At 36.9% G+C, this 17,643-nt stretch overlaps 1 pseudogene across 1 annotated transcript; it reads left to right on the plus strand.

The window, feature by feature from the left end:
* Window positions 1-12,382: 12,382 nt before the first annotated feature.
* On the plus strand, window positions 12,383-13,525 carry LOC306639920 (protein DEK-like; annotated as a pseudogene). The gene is made up of 3 exons: window positions 12,383-12,455; window positions 12,562-13,282; window positions 13,376-13,525. The product of its transcript is annotated as a protein DEK-like (transcript).
* Window positions 13,526-17,643: the final 4,118 nt, after the last annotated feature.

Genomic DNA, 17,643 nt, shown 5'->3' on the forward strand with positions numbered 1-17,643 from the left:
TGCCCAGGGTCTTTATAGGTCAGAATTGGTAGGGGAAGGCTTGATTATTCCACTGGGGTTGGCTGGGGACTCCGTTGATTGACGGGCGGTTGCAAGACACCACTAAGGTTTATCTGGGGGGGTCTGATTGGTTGTTCTTTGGCACACGCGGGCTTCCTGAAGCCGGGCTGTCGCTCTTGCAGCGGGTTGCGCGTTGTTCTGCTCCCTCCCATGCAGCTGCTTAAATCCCCACCTGACAGTGGAAACTATGGGCGATGGGGCATAGCTGGAGGGAGTAGGTCCCTTGCAAGGGTACATCTTGTCCCCAGCACCCGTCCCCCTGTCCCCCCACCCCTCTGCTGGCTGCCAGGAGGTAAGCAGCTTTTCTTCACCACAACCTTCTGCATGATGTTCTGCTTCACCACAGGCTCAAGATCAATGAAGCCAAGTGATCATGGACTAAAATCTTTGAAATTTTGAGCCAAAGTAAATCTTCCCCTCCTTTAAGTTGTTTCTCTCAAGTGTTTTGTCTCAGTAATGAAAAGCTGACAAACATAGCTGTGACTACAGGCATGTGTCTCCATACCCAACTTCTAGGCGTGCGCTCTACCGCTGAGCCACAACCCCAGCCCCAAAATGAAATAAAATAAATTAAAATACCCCTCCAAAACCAAAACAAAAAGCCTCTTAACAGCACCAGGACTATGCTTGATAGACAAAATCAGCAGACGAACTAAGAGCATGACTTCCACCTCAATTTCACCTCCCAAATCTTATGCAAGAGGATCATACTGTTGAATCCTGAATTACATTCTGAGTCATAATTGCAAAGGTGTCTGGGAAATGTTGGTTTTAGTTTTCCAGATTTTGTTTTACAAGGAGAGTGAAGTGTCTAACTGCTTCTCATCTCAGCAGTCAGCATTTTGAACATTCTTCCAATATTGTTCAATTTTCTATATTTTAACGACATTATTCCAAGGTGGAAGCCAAGACATTTGTGGGCATGTGATCTAGGTTCTAAAAAGCAGATCTCCCCAACTGAGATTTCAATTCACAAGTGAGCCATGTGAGGAAATGATTATCTGTCAGACATGCTTGGTGAAGGTAGCTGATTCTTTAACTGGGGCACTGGTAGAATTTCTGGCAGCTGGTTCCAACATTACCAGTGCCAAGCAACATCTATAGGGATGTCTTCTCTAGAGAAGCCCTTGAGCAGGTTTGCTGCCCAGCTTCAAAATCTGCCTCCCTGGCTGTCCTGGAAATTCCCTCAGTTGCCAAATATGTTAAATATGTTTAACAAACTCCACACATTCTTTTTTTTTTATTTTTAATGTATGTAAACTAGCCAGGATGGATCCTATTGTTTGAAAACACAGCCTTTGACTGATACAACAACAGACCCTCAGGTATGCATTTCTAAGATCTAGTGGAACTAGAGTTTTAAGGCTTTCATACTGAAGAGAAAATGCAAAAGGAGGAAGAAAAAATCTTCAGAAAACAGATGCACAGCATCTTAGGTTATAAAGAACCAGACAGGTGCTTGCTTACTCATTTTTCAGATTGTGTCCTGGCTGAGTAGAAGTTAATTTTGATGAAGTCTAGTATAGCAAATATTTCTTATATGGCTATTGCTTTCTGAGTCTTGTGGAGCAAATCTATACCTACCTTTGGTCACAAAAATTTTCTCCTTATTTCCTGTTAAAGAAATTTCGTGTTGCAAGAAAATAATAATAGATACCATTTAATGTGCACCAACCCTGTGCCAGGTGTTTTATTTATATCATTACACTGAATGGTTATAATAATCCGATGAGCAATATCACTGTTGCCATTTTACAGATCAGGAAGATAGGCCCAGTCAAGTTAAATAACTCGTTAAGATCACAGCCATTCTGGACTCAGGCATGGCTAGTTTAAAAGCTCATGGTGTTTCCATTGTATCACAATTTCTTTGCCATCTACAAGACAGTGGCAAGGAGCACAATCTTCCGAGTAAAACCGATTCAAGTTTACAGTCCTGATTCTACCACTTACTGAATGAATTGCACAAGGTTACTTAAGCTCTCCAAATCTCTCAGGATTATTAAAAGGATTAAATTACAGAATGCATAAAAAGATCTTGAACAATGCCAGGCACATTGTAAGTGTTCAATAAAGAGATGTTATTATTACAGAAGCTGTTCTATAATTACTTCTTGCCTAAGCATAGGTTAAGTCCCTTTTGCCTTCCTCTTAATGTTTATCAGGCACTTAATATTTTTTAATCTTTTTTTTTTTTTTTTGAGGTGGGGTCTCACTATGTTGCCAGGATTAATCATGAACTCCTGGGTTCAGTCAATACTCCCTCCGTTTTCTGAGTAGCTGGGACTACAGGTGCATACCACCACACCAACTCCTGAGAAATAGTTTATATATATTATTTTGAGAGAGTTGTAGATTTATGTTCAATTTTAAGAAGGAATACAAAGAAATACTGTGTGATCTTTGCCCAGTTTTCCTCAGTGGAAATGTTTTGCAAAATCACAAGATCACAGCCAAGTTATTGACATGGTTATAATCAAAATACAGAACATTCCGCCACAAGGATCCTTCATATTACACTTTTATATTCACATCCACTTCCCTCCAGTTTCTATCCCCATCCAGAACCCCTGGCACTCACTCATTTGTTCTCTACATTTCCATGACTTTGTCATTTTAAGAATGGGACATAAACAGAATAATACAACTTGCAAACTTTGGGATCCATGTTTTCATTCAGCATATTTCTCTGGAGATTCATTCCGGCTATTGCATGTATTAATACCTTTTCCTTTTTATTGTCTGAGTATTACATGATATGAATATACTGTAGTTTGCTTATCCATTCATATGTTGAAGGACATCAAGATTTTTCAGTCTGGAGATATTACACATAAAACTGCAATAGCAGCTGGACTGGGGTTGTGGCTCAGTAGTTGAGCGCTTGCCTATCACTCATGAGGCACTGAGTTTGATTCTCAGCACCTCATATAGAAAACTAAATACAATATAAAGGTATCGAGTCCATCTACAACCAAAAATATTTTTTTAAAAAGCTGCTATTAGCATTCATTTACAGGCTTTTTGTGAACATAGTCTTTATTTCTTTGGGATAAGTTTTCAGGAGTGCAATTACTGGGTCAAATGACAGTTGCAGTTTTAAAAAGAAACTGGCAATATTTTCTTGCGCGTTATAGTACTATTTTGCATTCTCACCAGAAATGTATAAATGATCATTTGTCAGCATACTCACCAGTGTTTTGTGTTGTTACTTTTTTATTATAGCCATTCTGATAGGTATATTGTGGTATCTCATTGTGATGATTGATTTCCATTTCCCGAGTGGCTAGTTATGTTGAACATTGTTTCATGTGTTTATTTGCCATCTATATATCTTCTTCAGTGAAATATGTGTTCCAATTGTATTGTTTGAGATTTTGCTATCAAGTATTTAAATACTGATCTTTTGTTGGATATATAGTTGAAATATATTTTTGTACTGTGTAATTTGTCTTTCTGACTTTTTAATATGATCTTTAATAGAGCAAAAGGTTTTAAATTTGATGAAGCAGAATCTGTTTTCCTTTTACACATCATACTGTTGGTATCAAGTATCTTTGCTTAGTTCTTGGTCCATAAAATTATTCCTATTTATTTTTCTAAAAGTTTTATGCTTCATGTTTTATATTTAAATCTGTAATCCATTTTGAATTGTTTTGATATGGGATGAGACTTAGTCAAGGTTCATGTTTTTGCCAGTGGATTTTCAATCACTATAGCACCACTTATTGTTATGAATTGCTTTTCATCTTTGAAAAAAACAGTTGAACATATTTATGTGGGTTAATTTCTGAGTTGCCTATCTTTCTGTTGACATATGTTTCTTTCCCATTACCAGAACTACAAAGTCTTGAGTAATGTAACTTTTAGTCTTGAAATTAAATAGACCAATTTCTACCATTTTGTTCTTTTTTTTCAAAATTGTTTTTAGCTATTAAAAAATCTTGCTGAGATTTTGATAGGAATTGTGCTAAACTGTACATCAATTTGGGAAGAATTTACACCTTTATGCTGTTAAATCTTCCAATCCATGAGCATGCTATATCTGTCCATTTCTTTATACTTTCTTTGATTCCTCTCATCAGTGTTCTGTACTTTTCAGCATACAAATCCAGCACGTATTTTATTAGATTTGTACCTCAATATTTTATTTCCTTGAGCAATTGAAGTGCTATTGTGGTTTTAATTTTGGTGTCCACTTTTGTGTCATTGTTACGTTATAGAAACACATCTCAGTTTGAGCCAGGAGCAGTGGCACATGGCTGTAATCCCAGTTACTTGGGAGGCTGAGACAGAAGGATCTCACTCTAAGGCCAGCCTCAGCTTAACAAGACCCCCTTTCAAAATAAAAAAATAAAAAGTACAGGGAATCTAGCACAGCACCCCTGGGATCAATTCCCAGCACTAGAAAGAAAGAAGAAGGAGAAGGAGGAGAAGAAGAAAAGAGAACTGAATTTTATGTTTATCTTATGTTCTGCAACCTTGCTGAATACTGTTAAAACTTTTTGTAGATTTCTTTTGTCTGTGTAGATCATTATATAATCTGAAAATAGGAACTATTGGATTTCTTTCTTATTGATAATTTTTCTTTTATTAATTATTATTATTATTTCCTTATTTCCTGACTAGAATGTCCACCACTCTGTTGAATAATAGTGATAAGAGCAGATAGCCTTGCCTTATTTTCCATCTTGGAAAGCATTTGGTATTTTACCACTAAGTAAAATGTTGGTTGTAGGGTTTTTGTAGATGCTCTTCATCAGGTTGAGGAATTTCCTATTTCTATTTTATGTTTTATTATGAATGATCAAATTACTTTCCTGCATAAGATCATGTGGTTTTTCTTCTTTAGCCTGTTAATATGGTGAATCCAGGGATAAGCGCCACTTGGTCATGGTGTTTAATTATTTTTTAGTATATTGCTGATTTCCACTTGCTAATATTCTGTGAAGAATTTTGGGGTCTATGTTCACAAGGAATATTAGTCTTTAGTCTTCCTTCTTTTTTCTTTTTCTTTTTTGGTACTGTCTTTGGTGATGTCAGAATACCAACGTCATAAACTGATTTTGGAATTGTTACTTTTCTTCCATTTTCTGAAAAAGATTGAGTAGAATTCATGTTAATTATTTTAACAGTTGATAAATTTCTCCAGTGAAACAATTTGGGCTGAAAACTTCTTTTTTTGGGTGGTGTTTTAATTACAAGTTCAATTTCTGAAATAGGCATAGGGATTTCAAATGCTCTTTTCTATATGGGGTGAGTTTGGGTAGCTCATTTTTTTTATGGAATTGGTCTGTTTGGTCTAAATCGTCAAATGTATGTGTGTAGAGCAATTAGTACTTTTCTTTTATTAACCTTTTGATGTCTACATGATTTGATAGCATTCCTGAAATCGGTAGTTTGTGTCTTCTCTTGTTTTTCTTTGTTAGTCTTACTGGAGGTTTGTCAATTTTATTGATCTTTATCAATCTTTTAAAAGAACTGACTCCATCTTATTGATATTCTCTGCTGTTCTTCTGTTCTCAATTTCATTGATGCTTGCTCTTATCTTTATTATTTTCTTTTTTGCTTTCAATTTATTTTATACTTCTTTTTCTAGGTTCTCAAGGTGAGAGTTTAGAATATTAGAGGCTTTTCCTCTTTTTAAGCATTCGTTGTCATCGGGTTTCTTCTCAGTACTTCTTTAGGGATGTCCCATATGTTTCCATATGTTGCATTCTCCGTTTCATGCAGTTTATTTAAAAATTCCCCTTGAAACTTTCTTTTTGACTTATAGATTACTTAGAAAGGAGTTATTTTCCTAGTGTTTGAAAAATTTCCTTTTTTCCTTCTATTATTCACTTCTTCTTTGATTCCCCTTAAGTCAGAGAATATGCTCTGTGTGGTTTCTATTCTTTTATATTTTAGGTTGTCTTGTGGCTCAGGATGTGACCTGTCTTGGCATATATTTTTTGAGAAGTTGAAAAAAAATGTACATTCTTCTGCCATCGGGTGGAGTGTTGTATAACTGTTGAGCTCCTCTAAGCCTTGCTGGTCTTCTGCCTCGTTCTGTCAATTATTGAAAGAGATCTCCAACTAAAATTGTGTACTCGTCCATTTTTCTTTTCAGTTCTATCCATTTTTCCTTCTTGTATTCTCAGCTTTGTAGTTTGGTGCTAGAATTGCTATCTTCTTGGTGGATTGACCTTTTGTTTTTTCCATCATTTCCCTCTCTGGCTCTGGCAATTTTATTTGCCCTGAAATTTACTTGTTCTGATATTAATACAGTCACTCTTGCCTTCCTCTGACTAATGTTTGCATTGCATATCTTCTAGCCTTTTACTCTCAACTTGTATATATCATTATATTTGAAGTAACTTCTTGTAGACAGCATATAATTAGATCATGTTTATTTAATCCACTCAGTCTCTGTCTTTAAATTGGTGTATTTAGACAATTACATTTAATACATGTACTGTTATGTTGGAGTTTGCATTTTATTTTTGAATTGTTTGTTCTCTTTTTAATTTCTCTATTTTCTTTTTCTTGCCTTATAGTTTACTTCATTTTTATAATTCTATTTTGATTTGGGTATATTATTTTAAGTTTTACCTCATTGTATAGGTTTTTTAGCAATTACTTTAGGTATTACATTGTACATTTATTACTTTTCACAGTCTCTTAGTATTTTCATTTCACCATTGTGAGTGAAGCATAGAAATATTGTTTTCCTTTATATCATTTTAGTCTCTTCCACTTCTAATATAGATATTTAAATACTTTCTCTACATTTATTTAGAACTACATCAGGCAGCATGATACTTTTTACATTAAGTGTCAAACAATTTGCAAAACTCGAGAGGAAAAGAACTATTATATTTACTAATATTTTTGGTTACCATTTTCTTTCTTCTTTACTTATATTCCAAGTTTCCTTCTTTTATTGTTTCCTTTCTTTCTAGAAACTTCATTTAGTCATACGTTCAGGTATGTCCACTAGCAGCAAATTATCTTAATTTTACATCATCTAAAAATGTCTTGAGTTAAAATGTATTTTCACTGAGGAAAGGGTTTTGGGTTGATGGTTCTTTTCCTCCAGATTTTGAAAAATATTGTGCTACTTCTTTAATGCACTCCATGGTTTCTGGTAAGAAATGTTCCATAAGTTGAATTATTTCATCACAAGAGGCAATGTATTCTTTCACTTTTCACCACATTCAATACTTTTTTTCTTTTTCTTTAGTTTTCAAAAGCAATGATGATTTGACTTGGAATGGATTTCTTTTTGTTGATCCTGTTTGGGGTCTTCTCTGCTTCTTAAATCTACAGATTTACGTTTCTTCAAAATTGGGAAATTTTTAATCAGTATTTTCTCAAGTACTTTTCCAGCACTACTCTCTTTCTCCTGTCCCCCAAGACTTGGATGACATGAATGTTAGCTCTTTGCTTATCTCACACATCCCTGTTCTTTTTAATTCTCCAGCCTATTTTCTCTCTGTTGTTCTGACTGGGTTATTTCTGTGCGTGTATCTTCTAGTTCACTAATTGTCTTCTCTGTCCACCTCCCTCCCCATCTTGCTGTTGAATTCATCCACCAAGTTTTTTTTTTTTTTACTTGAGTTACTATATTTTTTCAGTTCTAAAATTTGCATTTGGTTTTTATACATCTTCTGCTTCTTTGCTGAAACTTTGCATTTATTTGTGGAGGCTTTACATTTTTAAATTCGTCTTAAGCATATTTGTAATTTCTTGTTGACACATTTAAAAAGTATTTTTGCTTCTTTCACAAACTTTCATGATACCTGGCACTTTGGGGCACTGTCTTTTAATGTTGATAGAACAAATTTGCTGACAGACTTCCATTCTGAAAACATGAATTACATGAATGACATAGATTTTTGAATATATCTAAAAAATTTTTAGAGAATAAAGCTAGTGTGCCTCATATACCTTGCAGACTTTAGTTTCTTAGCTAATAAATAGACTGAATCAGTTTAAATATGAAGTCTGTTTGTTTTAAATGATAATTGTATATCAGTTGTACATTTGAAGCACTTTCAGGTAAGATCATCACTTCTAAAAGTTAATCATTATTCCTGGTGTATGACTAATAGATGAAACATTTTTATCATGGTGGCTTTTTAATCTTTGTCAGGTAATTCTAATATCTCTGTTATTTTGATCTTGGCATCTATTGTTTCTGCTTTTTTCCCACTGACTTTAAAATCTTGGTTTTGAGTATGACCAGTAATTTCAATCAAAATCTGGATGTTTCTGTGTTATAGTCTGGCTGTTGTTTAAATCTTCTATTTTTGCTGGCTTTTTCTGACACCACTCCATCAGTGGGAGAGAAGCACTGCCTTATTACTACCAGGATGAGACAGAAGTCCAGGTTCCCTGCTCAGTCTCCATTGACACCCAAGGGGAGGGTACCTCTCATGACCTCTGCACAGGAAGTTCCAGTTTCTGATGCAATCTTTGCTGACACTGTAGTGGGGTTGCCTCATTACCACCAGTGACAGTGAAAGTTCTAACTCTCCTCTAGGTCTTCCCTGACAGTCTACTAATGGAGAACAGTCAGAAAGCCTCCAATACTGCCAGATGGCAGTGGAAGTTCACATTCTCACATGATCTCAGTGACAGTAGTGAGGGTCAGGGCTAGTTCCATCTGCTGGAAATGAAAGTCTCCTCTTTCTTGAAAGTCTCATCTCTCTACTTGGCTTTCAATGATATCATGGCAGAGGTTTTGAGGCACCTCATTATAGTTGCAAGAGTAGATGTCTAAGTTTCTAACTCCTGTGCTGCTGGAGGTGTGGAATGACACCAGTGTTTTGTGTGGGTGGTGGGTTTTGGCTGGAGGTAGTAAAAATGTTCTATCCTTTTGGGCTGCCCCTTTCCTGGTCCTTTAGCCAGAGGGAGCCCCTTTTGTTGGGGCTATTTTTGGTCTGCACCTGTTGACATTTCCTGGTTTCTGACTTCTTTAGCTCCAGGTCTGGAATAGTAAGGGCAAAACAAAACAATGGGAACTCATTCCTCTGATTCCAAGATCCCTGCTGATTCATCTTCTTCTTTCCACCATTTAGAGTCTTCTTGTGATCACTTTATATATGTTGTCCAGGGGTTTTATTTGCATTTAGTCAAGCTAATTATTATATCTATCATTCTATGTACTTCTCATTTTTTGTGGTCAGAGCATTTAAAATCTATTCTTTTAGTAATTTTGAAATGTACATTAGCATTAGCTTATGGTCACCTTACTGTTCAATAAATTTTGGAAATTTTTTCCTCCTAACTGGAATTTCGAACCCTTTGTTGGACTTCTCCCCATTCTCTACCACATTCCAGTTTCTGATAACCACCATTGTACTCTCTACAAGTTTGACATTTTAAGATTATACAAGTAAGTGAAATTATATAGTATTTGTCTTTCTGCACCTTAATTTCACTTAGCATAATTTCTTCCAGGTTCATCTGTGTTGCCACAAATAATAGAATTCCTTTCTCTTTTAAAGGCTGAGCAGTGTCTCTGGACTTTTTCTCAGACTTTGTTTTTGCCACATGGTTTAAGGAAAAGCCTGATGCACACAGGTAAGTATTACAACGTCGTGAACTGCTTAATGACAGGAATGTGTCCTGAGAAATGTGCCTTTAGTTGATTTAATTGTCATATAGACATGATAGAGCGTATTCACACAAAACTAGATGATTTAGGCCAATTACTCAATGTGTATCTGAATGCAGTCATAATCCAGTAACACAGGGGTTCATTATCATGATCAAGTATGATGTACCTTACATAATTGTATATGCTATCCTTTTATATGGCTCGCAGTACAATAGGCTTATTTATACCAGCCTCACCACAAACTCATGAGCAATGTGTTGCTCTACTACATAATGATGACTGGCTACAACGTCACTGGGTGACAGGAATTTTCCAGCTCCCTTATAATCTTATGATTCCACTGTCACATATCTGATATTAACCAAAATGTCATTATTTGGCACATGATTGTAGATGAAAAAGGCAAAAGCTTTAACATAGAACTTTCAATATTAAGATATTTGTCCTTTATTGTTTTCCTCCCTTAAATTTCATTCTTCCCCTCTCCCAGGATAACCAGATAAGTATTTAATTTGTCTAGAACATGAACTTTTCTTAATTATGTGGGGATGCATCTTATTCTTATTTTAAGCTGCATCTTATTCTTGAGCAAGTTAATTCCACACATTTCAAAAACAATGTCAACCAATAACTTAAAACATTCACTTTGCTTTAGATTTAGCAGATATATATATAAATTTGCAACCAATTATATAATATTATATAATTACTGAAATGCATTACATATATGTAATTGGTTGCAAATTTATTGATGCATTTCAGTAATTTTATTACTATACTTTTTGTTTAATCCCTTAGTAACTAAATAAAAAAAATCATTTGGTAAACAAAGATAACTTTGCCTATCATTAATAATTACACCAGTTGTGATGAATATGATTTAGCAAGCATCTATTGAGCAACCGTTATGTGCCAGGTAGTAAAAACACAATTGAAAGCTCATGAATTCAAGAGATGTGAAGTATTGGGGGAAGGTGGCAGTAGTGACATCATCATTTAAATATCTCCAAATCTCTCCTCACCCTAAAATGAGACAAAACCCTATAGAATAGAAAAATTAAAATCATGGGCAACATCTATTTCATTATACATAATCTAACAAGCCACCAAAATACAAGCAGGTGAGGATAAAACTTGCCTTTATAGCTAAAGACCCAGGTGGCATTATCATCTATGTGGAAGCAGATAATCAACATAGGGGCATCTGATAAGCTAGAGAAGAGTAGAACCTCACATCACCAACAGGAACATGTTGAAAATTTTAGCATATTTATCTGAGACAGCAGCCCAGGGTGAGAGAGGTTTGTGCAGACTCTAATTCATGAGTAAATTCAAGGGACTTACATGTGGGCAGAATAATGGCCCCAAAGATACCCATGTCCCAATCCTCAAAACTTGTGAATATGTAACATTACCTTGCAAAAGGGATTTTGCAGATTAAGGGTATGGGCTTTGAGGAGCTCATAGATGTGGGTCCAATCTAGACATGCGAGTTCTTAAAAGTACTAAAACTTTCCTGGCTGGGTTAGAAAGGGGTGCAAAAGATGGGTCTGAGAGATAAGAAACAAGAAAAACTTGGTCCATGGTAGCTGCTATTGAGGAAGGAGGAAGAGACCGTGACCGTAGGGATGCAGATGGCCTACAGAGAATGGAAAAGACAAGGAAATGAATTCTGCCCTAGAACTTCCAAAGTTAATACAGCCCTGCCCACTGTACTTGGTTTTAGTCTAGTGAGACCAATGTCAGATTTCTAGCTTACTCAATGTAAATTCATAAGTTGATGTTATGTGAGCCACTAAGTTTGTGATGATTTGTTACAAACAGCAATAAAACAAGAGCGCAAGATCTGAAGATTTTGGAGTAATTTCAGTCCTGTGAAAATGGTAGGAGAAAATGGTAGGAGAAGAATCCAAATCAAGCAAAGATAATAGAAGTAAAGTAAAAAGAAGAACTTGATGAAAATTGTGAGGGTCACTATTTTGGTCTGTCCCTGCATCCCAAAACTGGATAAAAATTCTTCCACTTATAAATAAGCAAGAGACTAGGAACATAGAGGTGTGAGCTTTCTGTTGCTGTAACAAATACTTGAGAAAATTAACTTATAAAGAGCAAAGATTTATTTGGCTTAGTTTCTAAGTTTCCAGTCCATGATCAATTTTGGCATCATTGCTATTGGACCTATCACAGTCAACACATCATGGCAACACATGGCAAAACTGCTCATTTTATGGCCAGGGAGTGAAAAATAGGAAGGACTGGGTCCTTCCTATTCCTCTTCAATAGCATGACCCCAAAGGCCCAAACACCTCCCACTGGACTCTACCTCTTAAAGTTCTACAACTTCTCAATAGCACCATGGGCAGGGAACCAAGCCTTTTATACAAGGGCCTTTGGGGGACATTTCCAGATTCAAATTACAGCAATAGATAAATGCCACATTGAATTACTGTAAGAAACAAGAGAATAAGGGGTTGGGAGACATCCCTGCAGTCAACGAAAGAACTCCATAAGGACATGTCCATTGGACAGATAAAAATTTTAATCAATATTTGAAAATGATAAAATTTACAAAATGAAAATTTAAATCTAATTAGGAAAAGTAAGAAATGTAGTGATTGGAGAAAAGGAGATTATGAAATGAATCTGAAAAAGCAAACTTAGATAAAAGAAAATAATCTCAGGTGCAGCAGAGCCCACAGGGTGAGCATCACACCATACATGGGCCAGGCCCTGCCTGCAACCTCCTTATCCTCCTGGTGCCAGTTCCTCTGTGGCTGCCACCCATGGTCCGGTTTGTCCTCCTGGACCTCTGCTGTGGAGGGAGAGGGAACCTCCACCCCAACCCATGTCTAAGGAGACCAAAATAACCCGGGGACAGAGAGGGGAGCAATGAGGAGGACGGAGGAGGAGCACAAGGAGGATAAGAAAGAGGAGTCTCATTGTGGAAGGCGAAAGGGAAAAAAAAGAAAAGTAGAGAGGTTGACAATGCAAGTGTCTTCCTTAAAAAGTGAGCCATTTACAATTGCACCAAAACAAACAAACAAACAACAAACAAAAACAGATGAACTTAGAAATCTACAAAACTGCTTTGCAACAGACCTGGCACTGTGTCCTCATTAAAGAAGAATGTGGGTCAGTTCAGTGGCTTTCCATTTGAAAAAGGGAGTATACAGTATTAAAAAAAAAGAAGGAAGAAATGTTGAAAAAAATTTAGAAAAGCCTTGTTAAAGAGCATCTGCAAGGTTCTTGATTCAGAGAGATCAGGTGTAAATAGTGAACTAGTGAAGAGGATCTTGAATTTCTTAATGCATCCAAAACCTTCCAGGGAACCATTGCCAAGACCTAAAATAAAAAACAAAACCAAACAAAAAACAAAAAACAAAAGAACTAGCAAAGGCAGTAAAAAGGAATGGAACAGTTAACAGTTCTGGAATGGCAAGGAAGGTGAAGCAAACCAAAATGCCCAGAAATTTTGTCAGATGAATCTAGTAGGGAGGAAGACAAAAAAGAAAAAGTAGGAGGAGTCCTCAGGCAATGAAGATAAAGAAAGTGAAGAGGAGGCACCAGAAAAAAGATGTCTAAAGGAGGGAAAAACAAAAAAAAAAGCTACTTCTAAAAGTATGTAAAAAGTACACATGTTGGGACTGGCGATATGGCTCAGTTGGTAGAGTGCTTACCTTGCATGCATAAGGCCCTGGGTTCAATCCCCAGCATCACCAAAAAATAACAAATAAAAAAAAGTGCACCTTAAGAAGGCAGATAGTGGCACTACCAAGAAGAATCAAGAGCTCCACAAAAGAAAGTGAATCTGAGGATAGTTCAGATCATGAACCTTTAATTAAAAAATGGGGTTTCTCCTGAGTCCGCCATATCAGCCATTCAGCTCTAGGCTTCACTCTCCTACTTAGGATCCCCAGGTTGTTCTGCTGTGTAGGGGCTGGAGGTCACTATGGAGAAGGACTGGCTCCTGAACACCCAGAAATGGTTCAAAAATCTGGGGAGACACTGCCCTGAATGGAAGCAGGGGGCTTTAACCAGAAAGCTACCAGAGCAGGCTTCTCAGGATGGGATTTGTCCCACCTAAAGATGGAAGCTTCCACTTCTGAGATAATCCAAGATGGCCACACTGGCTTACAAGAACTGTTGACATTCAGGGATGTGGCCATTGATTTCACTGAAGAGGAGTGGAAATACTTTCAGCCAGCTCAACAAATCTTATATAGAGATGTGATGTTAGAGAATTACAGCAACTTTGTCTTCCTGGATATGCATAACTTCCCTTCACAATTTTTAATTAATTATGATTATTTAATTTTCTTCCCTTGATGAATATCTTCTGGGAACTTTTCTATAAAAATGTGTTTCAGATTTGTGCTTTCAAGAAAAACAGGGCACTTTTGGTACAAATAAAATGTTAATGACAAAAAAAAAAAAAATGGAAGAAACCACCTCAGATGAAGAGTTAAAAGAAACAGTAAAGAAATTATTGGTAAATCACAACAAAGCACATTTTCACAGAGGTCTGTAAAATTATCCTGCTTATGGTTTAACTGAGAGACTTCATACAAAAACAACTGTAAAAGAGCTAATTTCTTGATATAGAGGACAGAGATAAGTAACTTATTCCCATAGATTTCAAGATCTGATTTATAGCAGTAAAAAGAATGTATTTCCTTTTTCTGAATCCTTGTTAAGCTTTGTGTTGGTAGGCCTTACTTCTGACATTTTTATCTCTAGTGTTACATAAATTTGAGTTTGCCAATTTAAATTGCATTTCTATGCAGTTTTTAGTTTAAAGTCTTGAATGGCAGTATAGTTGTATTTTGTACATTTAGGATTTCTCTATATAAGGTCGTAGATTCCTGAACTGTCATGGGTTTTAGTGAACTTAATATTAGGCTGCTTAGAACATATTTTTAATCAAGTAGAACAAAACTATTGTAGCCAGCATTTATACCTGCAGAAACTTGCAGTGTTTACTATATGAGCTATTTTGAATACACGTCTTCTGTCAGCATGAAAACTCTGTGGCAGTGTGCTCATCATATTAACAAGCTACAGCTGGCCAGGTAACTAAATTGGAACTTTTCTGCTGCATGTGTATATATGTCAAATTGTCAGCATGACAGAAATGACAGATGTTATTTTTGTATTTTTAAAAACTAACTTGCTGTATATAAAGATTTTTAAAAGTTTTCTTTTGTGCAGCTCAGTTTTTAAACTCAATGTAGGTAGGTATCTTTACATTTATAACTATGAAATGCCAGTGGTCAGCCAGATGGTATGATGGAGTAGTGGAAGTCAGAATTTAGTGATGGGAATAATAAAGAAATTGTTTAATTTCTTTGCCTTGAAAGTGTCATCTATTTGTAGTTTGTGTTAACTCTGCAAAAGTATCTGTAGACACATTTTAAATTAAGCACAGATCAAAATCAACACATCAAAGTGTTAAAAAATTTTTGGAAAAGGATGACATATTTGACTTATAGTAAATGACCAGATTTTTATTAACTGCTTTTTACCATATAAAATGCTGATATTTATAGGAAACCAAGTCACCTTCATAATGATGATAAAAGTACTAGGTACAAGGCCAAAAGATAATATATGGGTAATAGCAGATGTCTCTGACAAAGAGTTTCTTTAAAATAATATTTTTAACTTTAAAGAAATTTAACGTGGAATCAGGGCTCTTGGGTTTTAAATTTTGGCCAATCATGATCGAAGGTGATCAACATAGGGACCTCCCCACGCTGCCCTGTGGTATGGAGGATGGAACCCAGGGGTGCTCCACCACTGAGAAACATCCCCACCCCTTTTTATTTTGAGATGAGATTTTGCTAAATTGCTCAGGCTGGCCTCAAACTTTTGGTCCTTCTGCCTTAGCCTCCTGAGTAACTGGGATTACAGAGTTAAAGGCAAAGAGGCATAACCTGTGACCAAACACAGTACATCAGGCAGAGGGGCACTCTCCCCAACTCTGCACCGGTCTTGGCACCTTTGGGAAAGTATGGGTATCCTTGTGGAAAGCATTAGGAACAGAGTTGGTGGGGAAGCAGGGGCGGAGGTGGTCTTGATGAGACAACTATACTTGTTATGTACATAACTTGACAAACCTGAAGAGTCCCAGATAGGGACCTGGCAAAACTTTAGGAAGGGCTGGATTGCCTTGTGGCAGGCTGAGCATGCAGATCCAGAGAGTAGAGTGCTTTATGTCAATGTGTTGTGAGATGATGGCAGATCTCAAAGCTATCCCCATAGTGCATGTACAAGAACTGTGTCCTGTGATTAGATCTCACCTGTATCCAAGGACTTGCAAAACCTTGGGACTGTTCACTAAAGGGGTGGCAGAAAGAGATGAAAGTGGGAAATGGAATCATGAAGTATTTTAAACATGGAAACCACAAGTTTAAGTGACCAACTGGATGCTCCAATCATGCAGATATAGCTGAAGATCTCAAAGCTTTCCACATAGCACACACACATGAAGTATGTTCCATGGTTGGATGTCCAGGCTTTAGTCTTGTAGACTATGTGTTGTTACCTGTTATCTCTTTTAAGTCTTGACTTGGCTTCATTTCCAGGTTCAAGTTCCCTGATGGCTCCTGCTATAATCTACGGGATCCCATACCTTCAAAACCCCATCTTCCGGAAGGACAAATACTCAGCAATCAAACTGAAGATGGATCTTGTCTGTTCAAGCCAATAGAAATAGTCTAACTAAAACACCACATTCTAGGAAAGTTAGAAAGTAGGAGGAATTTTAAGTCTAACAGGCATAAATTTGCAATAGTCTTTTTTTTTTTTTTCCATATAAGAGAGTTTATTAAGCACACAGGCAGAGTGTCTCCCTACAGGGGAGAGAAAATGAGAGGAAAAGAGAGAGAGAGCAAGCACAAGAGAGAGAGAGAGAGAGAGAGAGAGAGAGAGAGAGAGAGAGAGAGAGAGTGAAAAGCCAGGAGGGGAGAGCATGAAAGCAAGGAGGAGAGAGAGAGAAAAATGGCAAGGTGGGGGGGCATTCTTAAGCAGTTGAATTCGCAGGCTAACAGGGGACCAATAACGGAGAAGGATACTTGCAAGCTGACTGATGAACCAAACTGATGAACAGTTTGATGTTCACAAACTGACAAGCTAGGTTGTAAGTTGGGAGGCAGAAAGGACTGCAGCAACTGCAGTGTAAATGGCAGGGGAGTAGCTTTATATTATATTTTATTCCCCTGTTTTTTTTGTTTTTGCAAGATCTTTTGTTCTCCAGTTCTCTCCCCCCTTATCTCTCCTTCCTGCCTAGTGACTAGGCCTGGTTTTGCAGGTGAGATGTAAAAAGTGAGAAGTGGATGGGACAGGGGGAGGGCCAAAGTGATTCAGCCAGGCAAGGGCCCAGGGGGCATTAATTAGCAGCTCCTAGCTTGCAGTCCTTGATAAGAGCAGGGAAATTTGAAAATCAATGGGAGCTTTTGCTTTTTAATTGTCTTGAAAAAGGATGAAGAGAGGTCATGGGATAATCATTTAACTATTTCATGCCACCCAGAGGATAAAAGTAACTTGTTTCTACCACTGTTATCCTTAGCTCTAGCTGAAAAATGAGGGAAGGAGGAACCAGAATTTCATGTTCTCTGACATAAAATGAGTTCGCATCCTTTTGGTCCGGTTGGATTTAAGCCCCATAAGATGAGATTGGGTTTACCAGGTAACAAGTCATCACTGTTCACCAGCCTTTTCTAGCACATGTTATGATTTGACTTTGCCTGGATGTCTGTGTTATCTAAAGTCAGGTCAGCTGGTGAATCCAACCCAATCTTACCCTGTGGGTTCCCAGTGCACAAAAAAGATAAGCCCTGCCCAGCACCCAACACTAGTGCTATTCCTACTAGAAAAAACAGGTATCAATGTACATAATTAAAATGATCAGAGAAGCAAACGATGAGATGAAAGAGCAAATGCACGCACTGAATGATGAGATGAAAGAGCAAATGCAAGCA

This window comes from Sciurus vulgaris, assembly GCF_902686455.1.
Source record: "Sciurus vulgaris genome assembly, chromosome: 11".
NCBI lineage: Eukaryota > Metazoa > Chordata > Mammalia > Rodentia > Sciuridae > Sciurus > Sciurus vulgaris.